Source organism: Stomoxys calcitrans, chromosome 1, assembly GCF_963082655.1.
Source record: "Stomoxys calcitrans chromosome 1, idStoCalc2.1, whole genome shotgun sequence".
NCBI classification, from domain to species: Eukaryota; Metazoa; Arthropoda; class Insecta; order Diptera; family Muscidae; genus Stomoxys; species Stomoxys calcitrans.
The window spans coordinates 105,935,003-105,948,527 of NC_081552.1; the positions used below are offsets into that span (position 1 = coordinate 105,935,003).

The 13,525-nt window shown below is 36.2% G+C and overlaps 1 protein-coding gene across 1 annotated transcript in view; it reads left to right on the top strand.

Moving 5' to 3' along the window:
* LOC106086884 (serine-rich adhesin for platelets) overlaps positions 1–13,525 on the top strand; it is a 218,274-nt gene that overhangs the window by 83,914 nt on the left and 120,835 nt on the right. The gene's annotated exons all lie outside the window — the stretch shown is intronic.

The following is a 13,525-nucleotide window of genomic DNA, read 5'->3' on the forward strand; positions in this document are numbered from 1 at the left end:
AACTATTTATCATTTCACCTTTATTTGTCAGTCTGTCTCCTGGTACCGTGTATGTCTTCCAACTAACAATTGTTCTCCTACCTTTTAAGTAGTTATGCCACTTTTATTTCCTGAGTCCAACCCATACTTACCTAGAGTCCATTTAAAATTATTTATTGCAGTTATTTGAGATTTTCTTTTCCTCTGCGACTATTTCAACTGTAATTTATTGTGTGCAGGTTTCTCTATTTGTCATTATTTTGGTTTGTGGACAAATTTGACAATGATGCGTTACGTTAGATTTGGGATTTTGCTGCTGCGTTGACCTCCGTTATCGCGACCTACACGCAAAACACTTGAAACTGGAGGCAAACAAGTATGTGTTTATTAAACTTGTTTGCTTGTTCTATTGCAGTTTTAATTTCAATATTAGCCCATCACATAGCTGGTGGTGAAAAAACAGAATTCATATAAAATATCGATAACAAAAGAATTATAATTGGGCATTGAAAGTTCGTTCTGGCTGAACTAGATCACTGAAATGAAAATGTTGAAATTGGATTTAAGATTTCAATGCGTTATGCACTCTTTCAAAGGGTTCTGCTTTACATATACTCTTATCATAGTTTTTGAGAATGTTTTCTTCTCTCAGCCAAATTTGTTATTCAAAACAGCAAAAATGTTTGCCATAAATAACAGTTTTTGTCTGACTTTACTGCCGTTTCAGCAAACATAGGGCTACTGTATTAGCAAACATTTCGGTCAGCTTAATCAGTATCAAAATATGCCGCAAAAAAAAATTATCCTATTTTTATACCCATCACAAAGGTTAGGAGGAATATTCATTTATTTATTCCGCTTGCAACACATCGAAATATCCTGAAATTTGGCACAGATACGTCTTTTTGCTGCACGCAGGTTAAGTTCTTGAACGGGTCAAATCGGACCATATTTTGATATAGCTCCTATATAAAGGCTTTATTTATTGCCCGATTTCGCTGAAACAGTGAGTTGTTTTATGTGACATTCGACCTAAATATGGTTCAGATCGGACTAAATTTAGATACAGCTGCCATTCACTCATAGAAAAAAGTTTGCTGAAAATAGCTAACACTGCCTGCTGAATCTTACAGCAGTAGTACTGCAATTTCAGAATAGCAGGCTTACTGCTGAAAAGACAGTTGTTTGCTAAAAATTACTGCTGCTTAATAATGAAGGGGATGTAAGAAAAAAAGTAGAACTCTTATGTTAATGTGTGCCTCAGTGCATGTTTATATTCACCACTGACTGTATACTTTACATAACCTTTTTTCTTTAAATTTAGATACAAAAGGCCATGCCAATCATGGCCACATTAGTAGAGCAATAACAAACAAGTAAAAAGGCGTTAAGTTCGGCCGGGCCGAACTTTGGATACCCGGGTATATGTGTAAGCCACCACCAGTCGAACGCGTAAAGCGAACCGTTTGAAATTTTGCACAGATACTTAATATCGATGTAGGTCGTTGGGGATTGCAAATGGGCCATGTCGTTTCAGATTTAGATATAGCTCCCATATAAACCGATCTCCCGATTTGACTTCATGAGCACCTGGAAGCCGCAATTTTTATCCGATTTGGCTCCAATTTTGCAGATAGTGTTGCGTTATGCCCTCCAACAACTGTACAACTGTCTATAACCTGATATAGCTTCCATATAAACCGATCGCCCGCTTTGACTTCTTGAACCTCTGGAAGCCGGAATTTTTGTCCGACTTGGCTGAAATTTTGCAGATAGTGTTCTGTTATGACTTCCAATAACTGTGCCAAGTACGGTCCAAATTGGTCTAAAATCTGATATAGCTCCCATATAAACCGATCGCCCGATATGACTTATTGAGCCTCTGGAAGCCGGAATTTTTGTCCGACTTGGCTAAAATTTTGCAGATAGTGTGCTGTTATGACTTCCAATAACTGTGCTAAGTACGGTCCAAATTGGTCTATATCCTAATACGGTCAAAATTGGTCTATAATCCCATATAAACCGATCGCCCGATTTGACTTCTTGAGCCCCTGAAGCCACAATTTTTGTCCAATTTGGCTGAAATGTTGTACGTAATGTTCTGTTATAAGTTTCAACAACTGTGCTTAGTTCGGTCCAAATCGGTCTATAACCTGATATAGCTCCTATATAAACCGATCTCCCGATTTGACTTCTTCAGCCTCTGGAAGCCACAATATTTGTCCGATTTGGCTGAAATTTTGCATGTATTGTTTTATTAAACTTCTAACAACTGTACGGTCTAAATCGGTCTAAAACCTGATATAGCTCCCATATAAACCGATCTCCTTATTTGGACTTACTGTGTCCTTACAAGCCGCAATTTTTGTCCGATTAGGCTGAAATTTTCCATGCAATGTTCTGTTACGACTTCCAACAGCTGTGCCAAATACAGCCAAAATCATATATATATATAGCTCCCATGCAAACCGGTCTCTCGAGCATCCTTGTTCGGTTCATTGAAGCTTTAATTTTTGATGGTTTGACAGAAGTTTGGTATGTAGAATAAGATTATGCCCTACAACTAAATTTATTTTGTTTTGTAGAATCCATGGTGGTACACTTTTACTTGTTGTTCTCTACTATTTTACAAGTGTTTGACAATTCCCACGCGTGAAATTCAATCGATTGCAACAACAATGACTTTGGTTATTTTTCAGCTTCCCATCCTCTGATGAGGTGGACGTCTTTGTTGTTGTCTTTTAAAACCGTTAAGTTTTCTTGTTTGTTTTAATTTTTTCCCCTCTGAAACATACGAACAACAACAGCATTGCTGCCTATGTTGAACTGTTTCGCAGGCCACACGTGCTCAGTGGAAAAGTTTGGCTATCATTACTTACTACCATTACTTTGTTATTTTTTCTCCAAAGTGGAGCCGAGCTTAATGACAATGAGAATTATGTTAAGCGGAAAGGTTTGATTATTGAAAAGTAGCTAAAAAGAAATTGCCTAATCAACAGATCCGTGGACATAGACATAGCAGTCATGTTGTATTAATTTCAAAGAAATGAGGCCAGCGGCGCCATCTCGTGTTAATTATTAACGAAGTAGGCACCAAATTTTATTGTCGAATTCGACATTTGTAATACCGAAAACGTAATTGACTGTTCGATTTCGACAACCATAATACCGTTTTGTAAAAGTGTCGAAATTCGACTACTCCTTGGACAACCTGAATAAGGGTGATTAATATTTGGTTCCAAGGAATGTGCATGTACACTATTTGTACATGCATGGATGCATTTGCCTTTATTGTGTTTCGTTGTATGAAATTATATAAATTTCATATCAAATTAATTGGGAAAGTTCTTACGAAATACCAGGTTTTTGTACAAATAAGTATTAGTTGTATGTTGGCAACTCTTGATTGTATATAATCCTCAAGCTGTTGTAGCAAACGACCTAATGTTATGTTCTGTCGCCTTAAGTATGTCAAATTATGCATTTATGCTGTTAAAACAAGCTTCCTACACTGAAAAAATTAATGATTGCTGAAGTTACTTTAATCAGTTTGTATATCCCTTTCCAAAGAATGGAGATATTCACTAACTTGGCCATTTCGTAAGTAACATCTAAGAATATAGATCCTTGAATCCATAAAGTATAGAGTTTGTCGCTAACAGTTCGTCCACTTAACGATAATTTGCGAATAAATAAGGTTATTTTGAATGCGATCTCGTGTCTGTTTAAACTATCATCCGGTCTATTTTTTTAAAAGTTATCTTCTTACGACAGTTGTCGCAGTGGAAGCAAGTGAAGCATAGGAGTGTCTATGCTTCACAAAAAAAGGTTAGGAGTCAAAATAGAGCTCTAAAATTTTGCACACATGTACGGTTTAAACGATCTGGATATTGCAAATAAATGTAAGTCTACAAGAATATAGAAACATACAAAAGAGTATTGATGCTTTACCTTAAGACATCAATATTTCTCTCCGCCAACTATTTCATTCATTAAGTGCATGGTGTGGCCACACAATAAATTACTTTAAAGTGCGTTGGCCAAGTTGTATTTAACTGTTGCCAATGTGTTAAACCGCATACGTCATTGCCCATAGCCGCAGTTTAAGCAACTGAAGGACCTTCATGCCTAAGAACACCAAGTAGGACCACATGCATCATAGCACCACACACCCGCACTCCAATAGTGACCGCATTTAGCATACTGTTTTTCTCGCACATACCAGTCACCTCTCCCACTCTCTTCACTAATACTCCTACCTATGGCATGGCATTTACACAAACAACGGATGCTTAAGTAAACAGCAACAACAAATTGATACTTTTTCTCACGCACCATTTGTTTCTCTTACTCTCCCCACTAATACTCCCACTCTGGTTTTGAATTCACACCCATAACGAATGCTTTGCAAAAAAGGAAACAACAATTTTTTCTTCTTTTTTCATTGAAAATTGACTCCTCATTTTCATGGATTTTCTTTCCGGAAAATTATTTTTCATATATACTCGTCGCTTTTCTGGAAAAATATCTTTAAATTAATGCCTAATGGATTTAATCCATTCAGACGTTTGGCCGTTATATATACCACAAAATCTCCTTTATAAAACCTTGGCCGTTTAATAATATTTTTTTTCACATGAATAAAAAAACTTTTTATTTAATTTAATTAAATTGCGTATAAAACATGAAATATATAGCTTAAAAATAAAAATTTACTTTTTATTTAATGATCCCAGCCATCGGAAAAAAGAACAAAATTTATCGTTTCGCTTCATTGACGTGGACATGGTCTGTAAGGAGTATTATAAACAAATTTATTTATATACATTTTTAAAACTTTTCTTTCGACCTCAGTGCCGTTTTCCAAATCAATATATCTCTATATGGATAAAAAACTATTAAAATAAGATTATATGTTAAAAATGCCGCGTTTGCATTTTTCAATTTCCTCCAATTTGTTGCGTTTGGAATTTGTCCATTATATTTCTTCACGTACTAATTTTTTCCGCTTTTCACTATGTAAGCATAACGTTTTTCACAATTTTTTCTTTGCAATTATAATTAAATATATATATATTCTTGATCGTCATGACATTTTATGTCGATCTAGCCATATCCGTCCGTCTGTCTGTCGAAAGCACGCTAACTTTCGAAGGAGTAAAGCTAGCCGCTTGAAATTTTGCACAAATACTTCTAAAAGGTGTAGGTCGGTTGGGATTGTAAATGGACCATATCGGTCCATGTTTTGATATAAACCGATTTTGGATCTTGACTTCTTGAGCCACTATAGGGCTCAATTTTTATCAGATTTGGCTGAAATTTTGCATGAGGTGTTTTTTTTTATGATTTTTCAACAACTGTGCTAAGTATGGTTGAAATCCGCCCATACCCTGATGTAGCTGTCATATAAACCGATCTGGGGTCTTGACTTCTTGAGACCCTATAGTACGCAATTATTATCTGATTTGGGTGAAATTTTGTACAACGGCTTCTCCCATGGCCTTCAACATACTTGTCAAATACGGTCTGAATCGGTCTATAACCTAATACAGCTCCCCTTTAAAACGATCTCCCTATTTTACTTTTTGAGCTCCTAAAGGGGAAATCCTTATTCGATTTGGCTGAAATTCTTCACAATGACTTCTACTGTGGTCTCCAACATTCATTCCGTTATGGTTCGAATCGGACCATAACTTGATATAGCTCCAATAGCATAGCAATTCTTTTCTTTTATCCTTTCCTTTGTTTGCCTAAAAAGAGACACCGGAAAAAGAACTCGACAAATGCGATCCATGGTGGAGCGTATATAAGATTCAGCCCGGCCGAACTTAGCACGCTTTTACTTGTTTTTGTCTATCAACATCACTCTGTGTACGTATATGATAGAGGGAACACTATATAATCATGATCAATGCACAATTTTTGCTATAAAAATTGTCACTGAAAGACTATGTTCAACGTATGCCTTGTTTACAAATCACTTGCCGTGATGCAAAGGAAAATCTAATTTCTATGCCAAAAATTATTAAAGCAATTAACACAAATATAGGTTTATATTTTTCATGTGCAGTCAGCAAATTCAGGCCCCTGCAGAACTCCTGAATGACAAGATGGAATCCAGTCTCGGAAAAATGTGTTCATCCATTATTCTGTGTCTTCTCCTCGCAGTTGCGTGGCAATGACACAAGAGGTCCGCGACCGTCTCTAACTCCTCCTCGCTATCTCACATCCTGCAGAAGTCTGCCTCTCCCTGGACCCAGCGCGACATCAAAGATCTGACGTTGCAATGACCAGTCAGGATTCCTATTATCAGTCCTATGTCATGCTTTCTCAGCCCCAGCTTCTAGAAGCTTCGCCTGAGAGACGCTGCATCCGTCCAGAAGTCTAAGATTCCCCTGTTCTAAGGAATTCAATGTATACCGTGGATCCCGGGAAGGGCGGTGGCGGCCAAACCATACTTTTGAGCTTTTTTTATTCAGGAAACATTACTTAAGAAAACTGCAAAAGTATTAGGTGAAGCAAGTCGGATTTTTTTAGATCCATTCTGTCAAAATCTAATTGTGAAAGTTTCCTTATTTTTACCTCTAACATAAAAATGACAATTGGTGAACACCTTTTTCCACATGTTCAAGTATGTGACACTTTAGATTGAAAAATGGTTTGGTTAAAATATGTCTTCTTTAAGTTTAAGTTTAAAATTATTTTACAAAACATTAAATATTTATTTTTGGAAAGAAATATGTCGCACTTATTTGTAATAAAGCCTTTATATGAAAACACCAATTAGTTGAAGGTGGATTTCAAATATACATATTTTTTTTTTTTTTTTGATTCTTCTTCTTTGCAAACAATTTTGTAATACATTTTATGTTTGATTTTAATCGAACGGAAGCAACATTATGCGTCGTCCTCAGCGGGGTTGGATGCAGATAGACCACCCTTTTAATCCGCCTGAGTATTTTACTGTTGGTGTATTTTCTGAAGAGCCATCCCCAACACGATGTAGCATTCTAGATTTTTCCACTTGATAGCCAGTCATTACAGGCTGCTTAAATACCCGGTGATTGCTAAAAGCCCTCTTTTATGGCAACAGTTGCCTTCGTCCTTTGCAATATATTGAATTTGAAATTTGATTTCCTGTCCAGCAAAACGCCCAGGTATTTTGCGTTCCCATAAAATATGACACAAGCCTTGTATTTCGTGCTAAAAAACGACTTCAGTGTCATATGGATTTGCATTTAGACCATTTTCTTCAGCCCACTTCGCCGTGGTACGTAGAGCTTCCCAATGAATGTCCCTAAAAATTCGGAAAACCACCACACCACTTTTTATGGATATACTCCAAAGTAAGGAAGACAGTAAACCTTCTTGAGATGACCTTCTACTGATACATTTTTGTAGATCCGAATTCAGAAAAATATTATACACAGCTAAGTATCTCGCAGTAAAGTTAAAAGTTATGTATTTGAATCCAAGTTCTAGTCGGTCTTCCGAAAAATTGTTACATTTAAGATTTAATTAAATACGATCAGAGTTTCTTATTCATAATGACAAAATTTGCAAAATCTAAAATTATAATAATTTAGCTATTCTTCAGATGTATATTCTTCCAGATACACAGTTTTAAATGTCGTAATCTTGCACCTCTCTGTGCTTTAACTATAGCATATTGCGCATTGCATTTTTAGAAATGATTATGTGCCGATTTGTGGTTTGGGTCCATTGTGAAATGCAAATAATTTAGCATGAATGAGACTGCATGTATAGTTGTATAATAAGGCCAAAATATATACCGACACACAAAAGCATGCAACACCTTCATTCATAAGCCAGTACTCATTGTAGTTACCTATATATTTCCATCCTGTTTGAGTATCTATGCTAAAAGTATCTTCCAATACCAGTTTATTGTTTGTTGGCGGTACTCGGCAGCGCTCATACCCGTCCTCTCACATGATGATGTCTTGTATTCTGACCTTGTCTCTCCCTGTTCTGGTTACTTTATAATTCATTGAAATTCAACCTGAGGTGATGTGGAAGAAGTGTTTGTTTAGTACGCTGATGTTAGTTTCAATGAGTGTAAATTTCCTGTTTCCCAATTAAAGCCATCTATCGCCGCCATCCATACGTCCATCCAAGCATTTTTCTGTCCCATTTTATTTTATTCCTTTATGCCAGCAAACTTTTTGCAGGCACCGCACTGTGGTCGGTGGTCGGACTTGTATCGATAAAGTGGCCACAAATACATTGAAGCCGCATTTATTATCCGATTTTGAACAAATTTGAAACAATGGCTTGCATTATGCATACCGATGTCCTCACCAAATCCGACTATATTTAGATATTGCTGCCATATAGACCGAACTGCCGATTTTGAGTCTTAAGCCCATTATTGCAGCATTTATTACCCGATTTCGCTGAAGTTTGGAGCGATGAGTTGCAGGAGGCGGACCATATTTAGATATAGCTCCCATATAAACCGATTTCCCGATCTAACCTTTTGAACACCTGGAGGGCGCTATTTCTATACGATTTGGTTGCATAACTATACCTATTTAGTACTTTGTATGACCTCTAACATATGTACGTACATAGGAAGTATGATCTAAAACGGCGATTTCGATGAAATTTGAAACAATGACTTGCATTATACATACCGATTTCCTTACCGAATGTTGTCCAAATCCGACTTTATTTAGATATTGCTGACATATAGACCGAACTGCCGATTTGAAGTCTTAAGCCCACAATTGCAGCATTTATTATCCGGTTTCGCTGAAATTTGGAACGATGAGTTGCAGGAGGCTCCCCTATATCTGAGTTGAAGATGGTTCATATCGGACCATATTTAGATATAGCTCCCGTATAAACCGATTTAACCTTTTGAGCACCTGGAGGGCGCTATTTTTATACGATTTGGCTGCATTATTGTACCTATTGTTTTGTATGACCTTTAACATGTGTACATAGGAACGGCCCATAAGTTAATATAGCTCCCATAAAAACCAAGTTTGCGGATTTAACCTATTAAGTGGTCCAGCCTTCAAAACACTACGAAATCTTCTCTTTGAGATGCTTAACCCCTAAGGAGTTAATGTATACTTTGATTTTTTGAATTTTGGCCAATGGCAGCGACCACTGTGCACCGTAAGCTTGACGTTGATGACGTTGAGTTTTTGCTGCTGCTACTACTTGGTGTGTTTTTTTTTTTTTTCATTGTAAATAAATGTTCAGGTTGACATTGTTGTTTACCTGGTTTTGTGTGTTGCTGATGCATTAAGTGGTCGCTTGATAATGCTCAAAGAAAAAAGCAGCAACCAGTACACTCACTCACTGTCCGAATCGTCCACTGAGTGTGCTTCATACGACGCTCACTGAGTAGTGAGACAAGTACGTCTGTCCGTCCTCCATGTTATTTAACTAACTGTGTCGCATTGACCTGCTCCAACAAACTAGATACGTATGGTGTCGTGCAAACACGTTATGTATAGACATACTTTTCTTTCTTGTATGCCAAGGGGCTGAGCAGGCAAGTGAAGAGAGGACAAATGTTTTGTTTTGAACTCATTGGTGACTGGACAAGACAGGCCAGGACAATCACAAAAAAAAACCCAACAGACAGCCAACAATTGTTGTCAGTGGGAGCAGTTCTTTTTATAATGTCAGTCCGGTTTGAAAAGTAAACGATTGGCCATCTAGGCAAGCAAGCAGTAAGAGGACAACGAAAAAACTAACCAACTCACCAGCCTCAAATTGCAGGAAGTCTTTCCCAACTCACCTGAAATAGACGTAAGGGGCCATCAGGGTGGCAGAACATAATTCTTGTCAAGCATCTACCAGAGATACGGTCAGCAATTTATTACCTTTTCTATTGGTTGGAGTATGATTAATTAGAACATATAAATTTCCACTGGCCCATGCGATGGTATGATATTAACCTATTTCTTCTATCTGGATATCTAACATTAACAAAAAAGAAGATAAATTGTATGAAAGTATTTAACAAATCTACTGGAAACGTTTATAACAAGTAATAAGGTTTTTTGCTAACGTAATTGCTTACGATAGTATTTGAGTTGTTGGTATTGATGATATAGTGGGAATCATTGCAGAAGTGTTAAAAGCATTAATAGTCCCCTTTCATCTATATACAATATCCGCTTATGACAGGCAACATCGGAGTTCGAATCCTGGAAAATACATCACAAACTCCCCGGTAGCATATGTACTTCGCTACTGTGGTATCTCAATGGACTTACATTTGTCTTAGCGAATCTGTAAAGGTCGAACTGTCACTACAATGCCGGCGATAATTGTTGAAATCCATAAAAAGGTGCTCAGCGGCGCGCCACAACAGCCATTTAGATACGGCATCCAAACTGAGGCTCCTTATCATTGATCTAAACTTGAATCGGGTATGAGACAAGTATCTTCAGCTCTTTAATGGAATACAAGTTAACATTCACCATAAGGCATATGACAGCCTTTCATGATTTGATCGTCTATATGGAGGATTTTCCTGCGGTCCAGGGATATACAATATTACACCAATAAGAACGTGTTTACTGATATCAGCAAACACTGTCTGCTGGTTTTAAATTAAAAATTGTTCGCCATTGAAGGAAACAGTTTCAAATTTTTGGGCACCTAAATGATAGTTACGACATTTCCAGTCATGTCAATGCTCATTTTTTTTTTTGGCTATTTTAGGCGTTAATGTTTTGTTTAAAAGCATACATACGGTTTTACCAAATTATTTGTTCCGCTGTTATTTCGAATCATTAGAAAAATTTTTAATTCTAGAACATTTAGTAAAATTGTATTCTTAAAACGATTACAAATGAAATGTATGATATAACATAAGTGTTTTGGCATTCTTAGGCTACAATGACCATTTTACCATCTGAAAACGGCAAATGTTTGTTGCTTAGCAAAAAATTACTGCAATCCCATTTTCTGCAATCTTTTTGTTTTATAAATATTTTTTTCGGTCCAGTTTTGAGATCTATCGATGTATTTGATCATTTAAAGAGCGGCATTGTATCCACTATTCTAGAATATACCCTTGTACAATATTTAGTCTTCGAATAAATCGGAAAAAATCCAAAAAGTGTGTTAATATGATAGCGCATAATGTCGGTTTATCGATTTCTTTTGGAGAAAATTTTCCAAGGATTCTTAAGAGATAAGCGTTTCCTAATGCAACACTTTTCACTGTTGGATTAATGGCAATGATATTAGCGTCCCTCCAAAACAGAGTTTATCAATTACGGTAGAAGATTTAAAGTTTTTAGGTAACGTTGGGATTAAGAAATTCTATTTTCCAAAATGGATTCTTATAATTTGAAAATATCAGCAATTTAGTTTATTCGTTGGGACGAAGAAATTCTATTTACCGAAATGGACAGTTGCAATTTAAAATTATCAGCAATTTAGTTTGGAATATATGGAATCTGCCTCCAAAATATCACAGGGAATTATGGAGCTAACTTACAAGCCGAAAAACCACTTTAGGGGTATAGTTTTGTTGATTTGCAAGATACTCGACTGATCGCCGATAATTCCAAAATGGCTGATTTGAATGTTTCGAAATTACACTTAACCTTTGCTGTATTGGCTTATAGCCTAGGTTAAGATCATTGTAACGAAAGTTGTTCATTAATTGTGTGCGGAATAATAGACAACGTCCAAAAACACAACAAAGAAACAGCTCTAAACGTTTGATACTAATATTAATATTTGTACAATTAATGTTCTTGCATAAAAACACTAACACTGTCACTTGTAGGAGAATATGCTGTTGTAATTGTATTGCAAATAAATAAATGAAATGATAAAAAAATTATAATAATAACCGGAATACACATTGTAAGCCGTTTGTTAAAAACTATAATGTTGCAAAGACATGCCGCTGTCATTTCGTTAAAGGAACTCTGAGCGACAACTGCAAAATGTTCTCACGTTCACTTCCTCAACTAAATTTTTGATAGTGCATTTTGGCCTTTCTTGCAAATTGTCGAACTTATTACTAGATTTAGCTTAGGTTGAAAAGAGGTTGCGGATATAAATCCGTTCCACGCCACTTTAGACATACACCTAAGCCAGTAATTGGCTTTTTGTGGGCTCTAAATTCTAAAAAGTTACTTCAAAATAGAAAATCTAAGTCAGAAATTCTGTGCTGCTAATCAAATCCCCAATTGTTTTTGCATACCACGCCCCTATGTCGGTTCATGTCTGGTATTGTATCTGCCGGTGTCTGTAAGCCGCGAAAGACGAACAATGACATCGAAAATGTTTCGACGCACTGTGGGAAAGAATCAAAAAAAAAAAAAATAAACAAATAAAAAAACTGCCTTTTGAGAACGGCATTTCGAAAACTGTTTCGGTCTACCAAATTTTCATTTGTTTCCGATTTCCAAAATAGTTGCAGAACAGTCCTCAAAATCTCAGTATGGGCTGTCCATTTAGAGAAGTCGGTAATTTTCCAATTTTTTGATAAAAAATTTTTCCTATTTTATAGTACACATAATACCTGTTTTTGTCGGTTCATGTCTGGTATTGTATCTGCCGGTGTCTGTAAGCCGCGAAAGACGAACAATGTCATCGAAAATGTTTCGACGCACTGTGGGAAAGAATCAAAAAAAAAAAAAAAAAACAAATAAAAAAAACTGCCATTTGAGAACGGCATTTCGAAAACTGTTTCGGTCTGCCAAATTTTCATTTGTTTCCGATTTCCAAAATAGTTGCAGAACAGTCCTCAAAATCTCAGTATGGGCTGTCCATTTAGAGAAGTCGGTAATTTTCCAATTTTTTGATAAAAAATTTTTCCTATTTTGTAGTACACATAATACCCGTTTTTGTTGACATATGTTGTTAAACTTAAAACACATCTTCAATATGTATGGCTTACAAACCAAAAAGAAAAAGTTAAGATATTTAAGTTTCTTTATAACAGAGACTAAACAATAACAATACTTTTTTTTTACGAAAAAATTAAAAAAAAATCTTTTTAATTCTTTCTTTGATTTCCAAACTGTCTCTGTCTTCTAATTAGATAATCGGATTTGGTCACTTTTAGCGGTAAGTTTGTTGCAAATTTTGTCAACAACCCAAATCATGCATTAAAATGAAAATCGAATCGCAAATGCCCTCGTAAATCGCAAAAGAAAAGGCCCAAATCGGCCTAATCTAAAAAAAAGTCGAAGTTCCCCAAGATCAGAATAGATATTGTCGGCCTCAAGCGGAGTTTTTCGTAGGGATTTTTGAGCACTATAAAGCAAAGAAGACTTTTGGTAGTCGAACTAACCATTTCAAATTTCAAAGAGATATAACTACCCGTTCTCACACGGCTGATTTTTTACTTGCCTTTTTTTCTATTCTATCCCACTGTACAACGTTTCATCGTCTTCTACACATGACATCACTTGCTGCTCTTATTTTGCAGAAGTATGTAGTACACAGGTAGTCCCATGTGTGATACCGAAGGCTTTACTACCCTCGTTCTTACTTTCTTTCAGCAATAACCTTGTCTTCTCATGATCCGGAT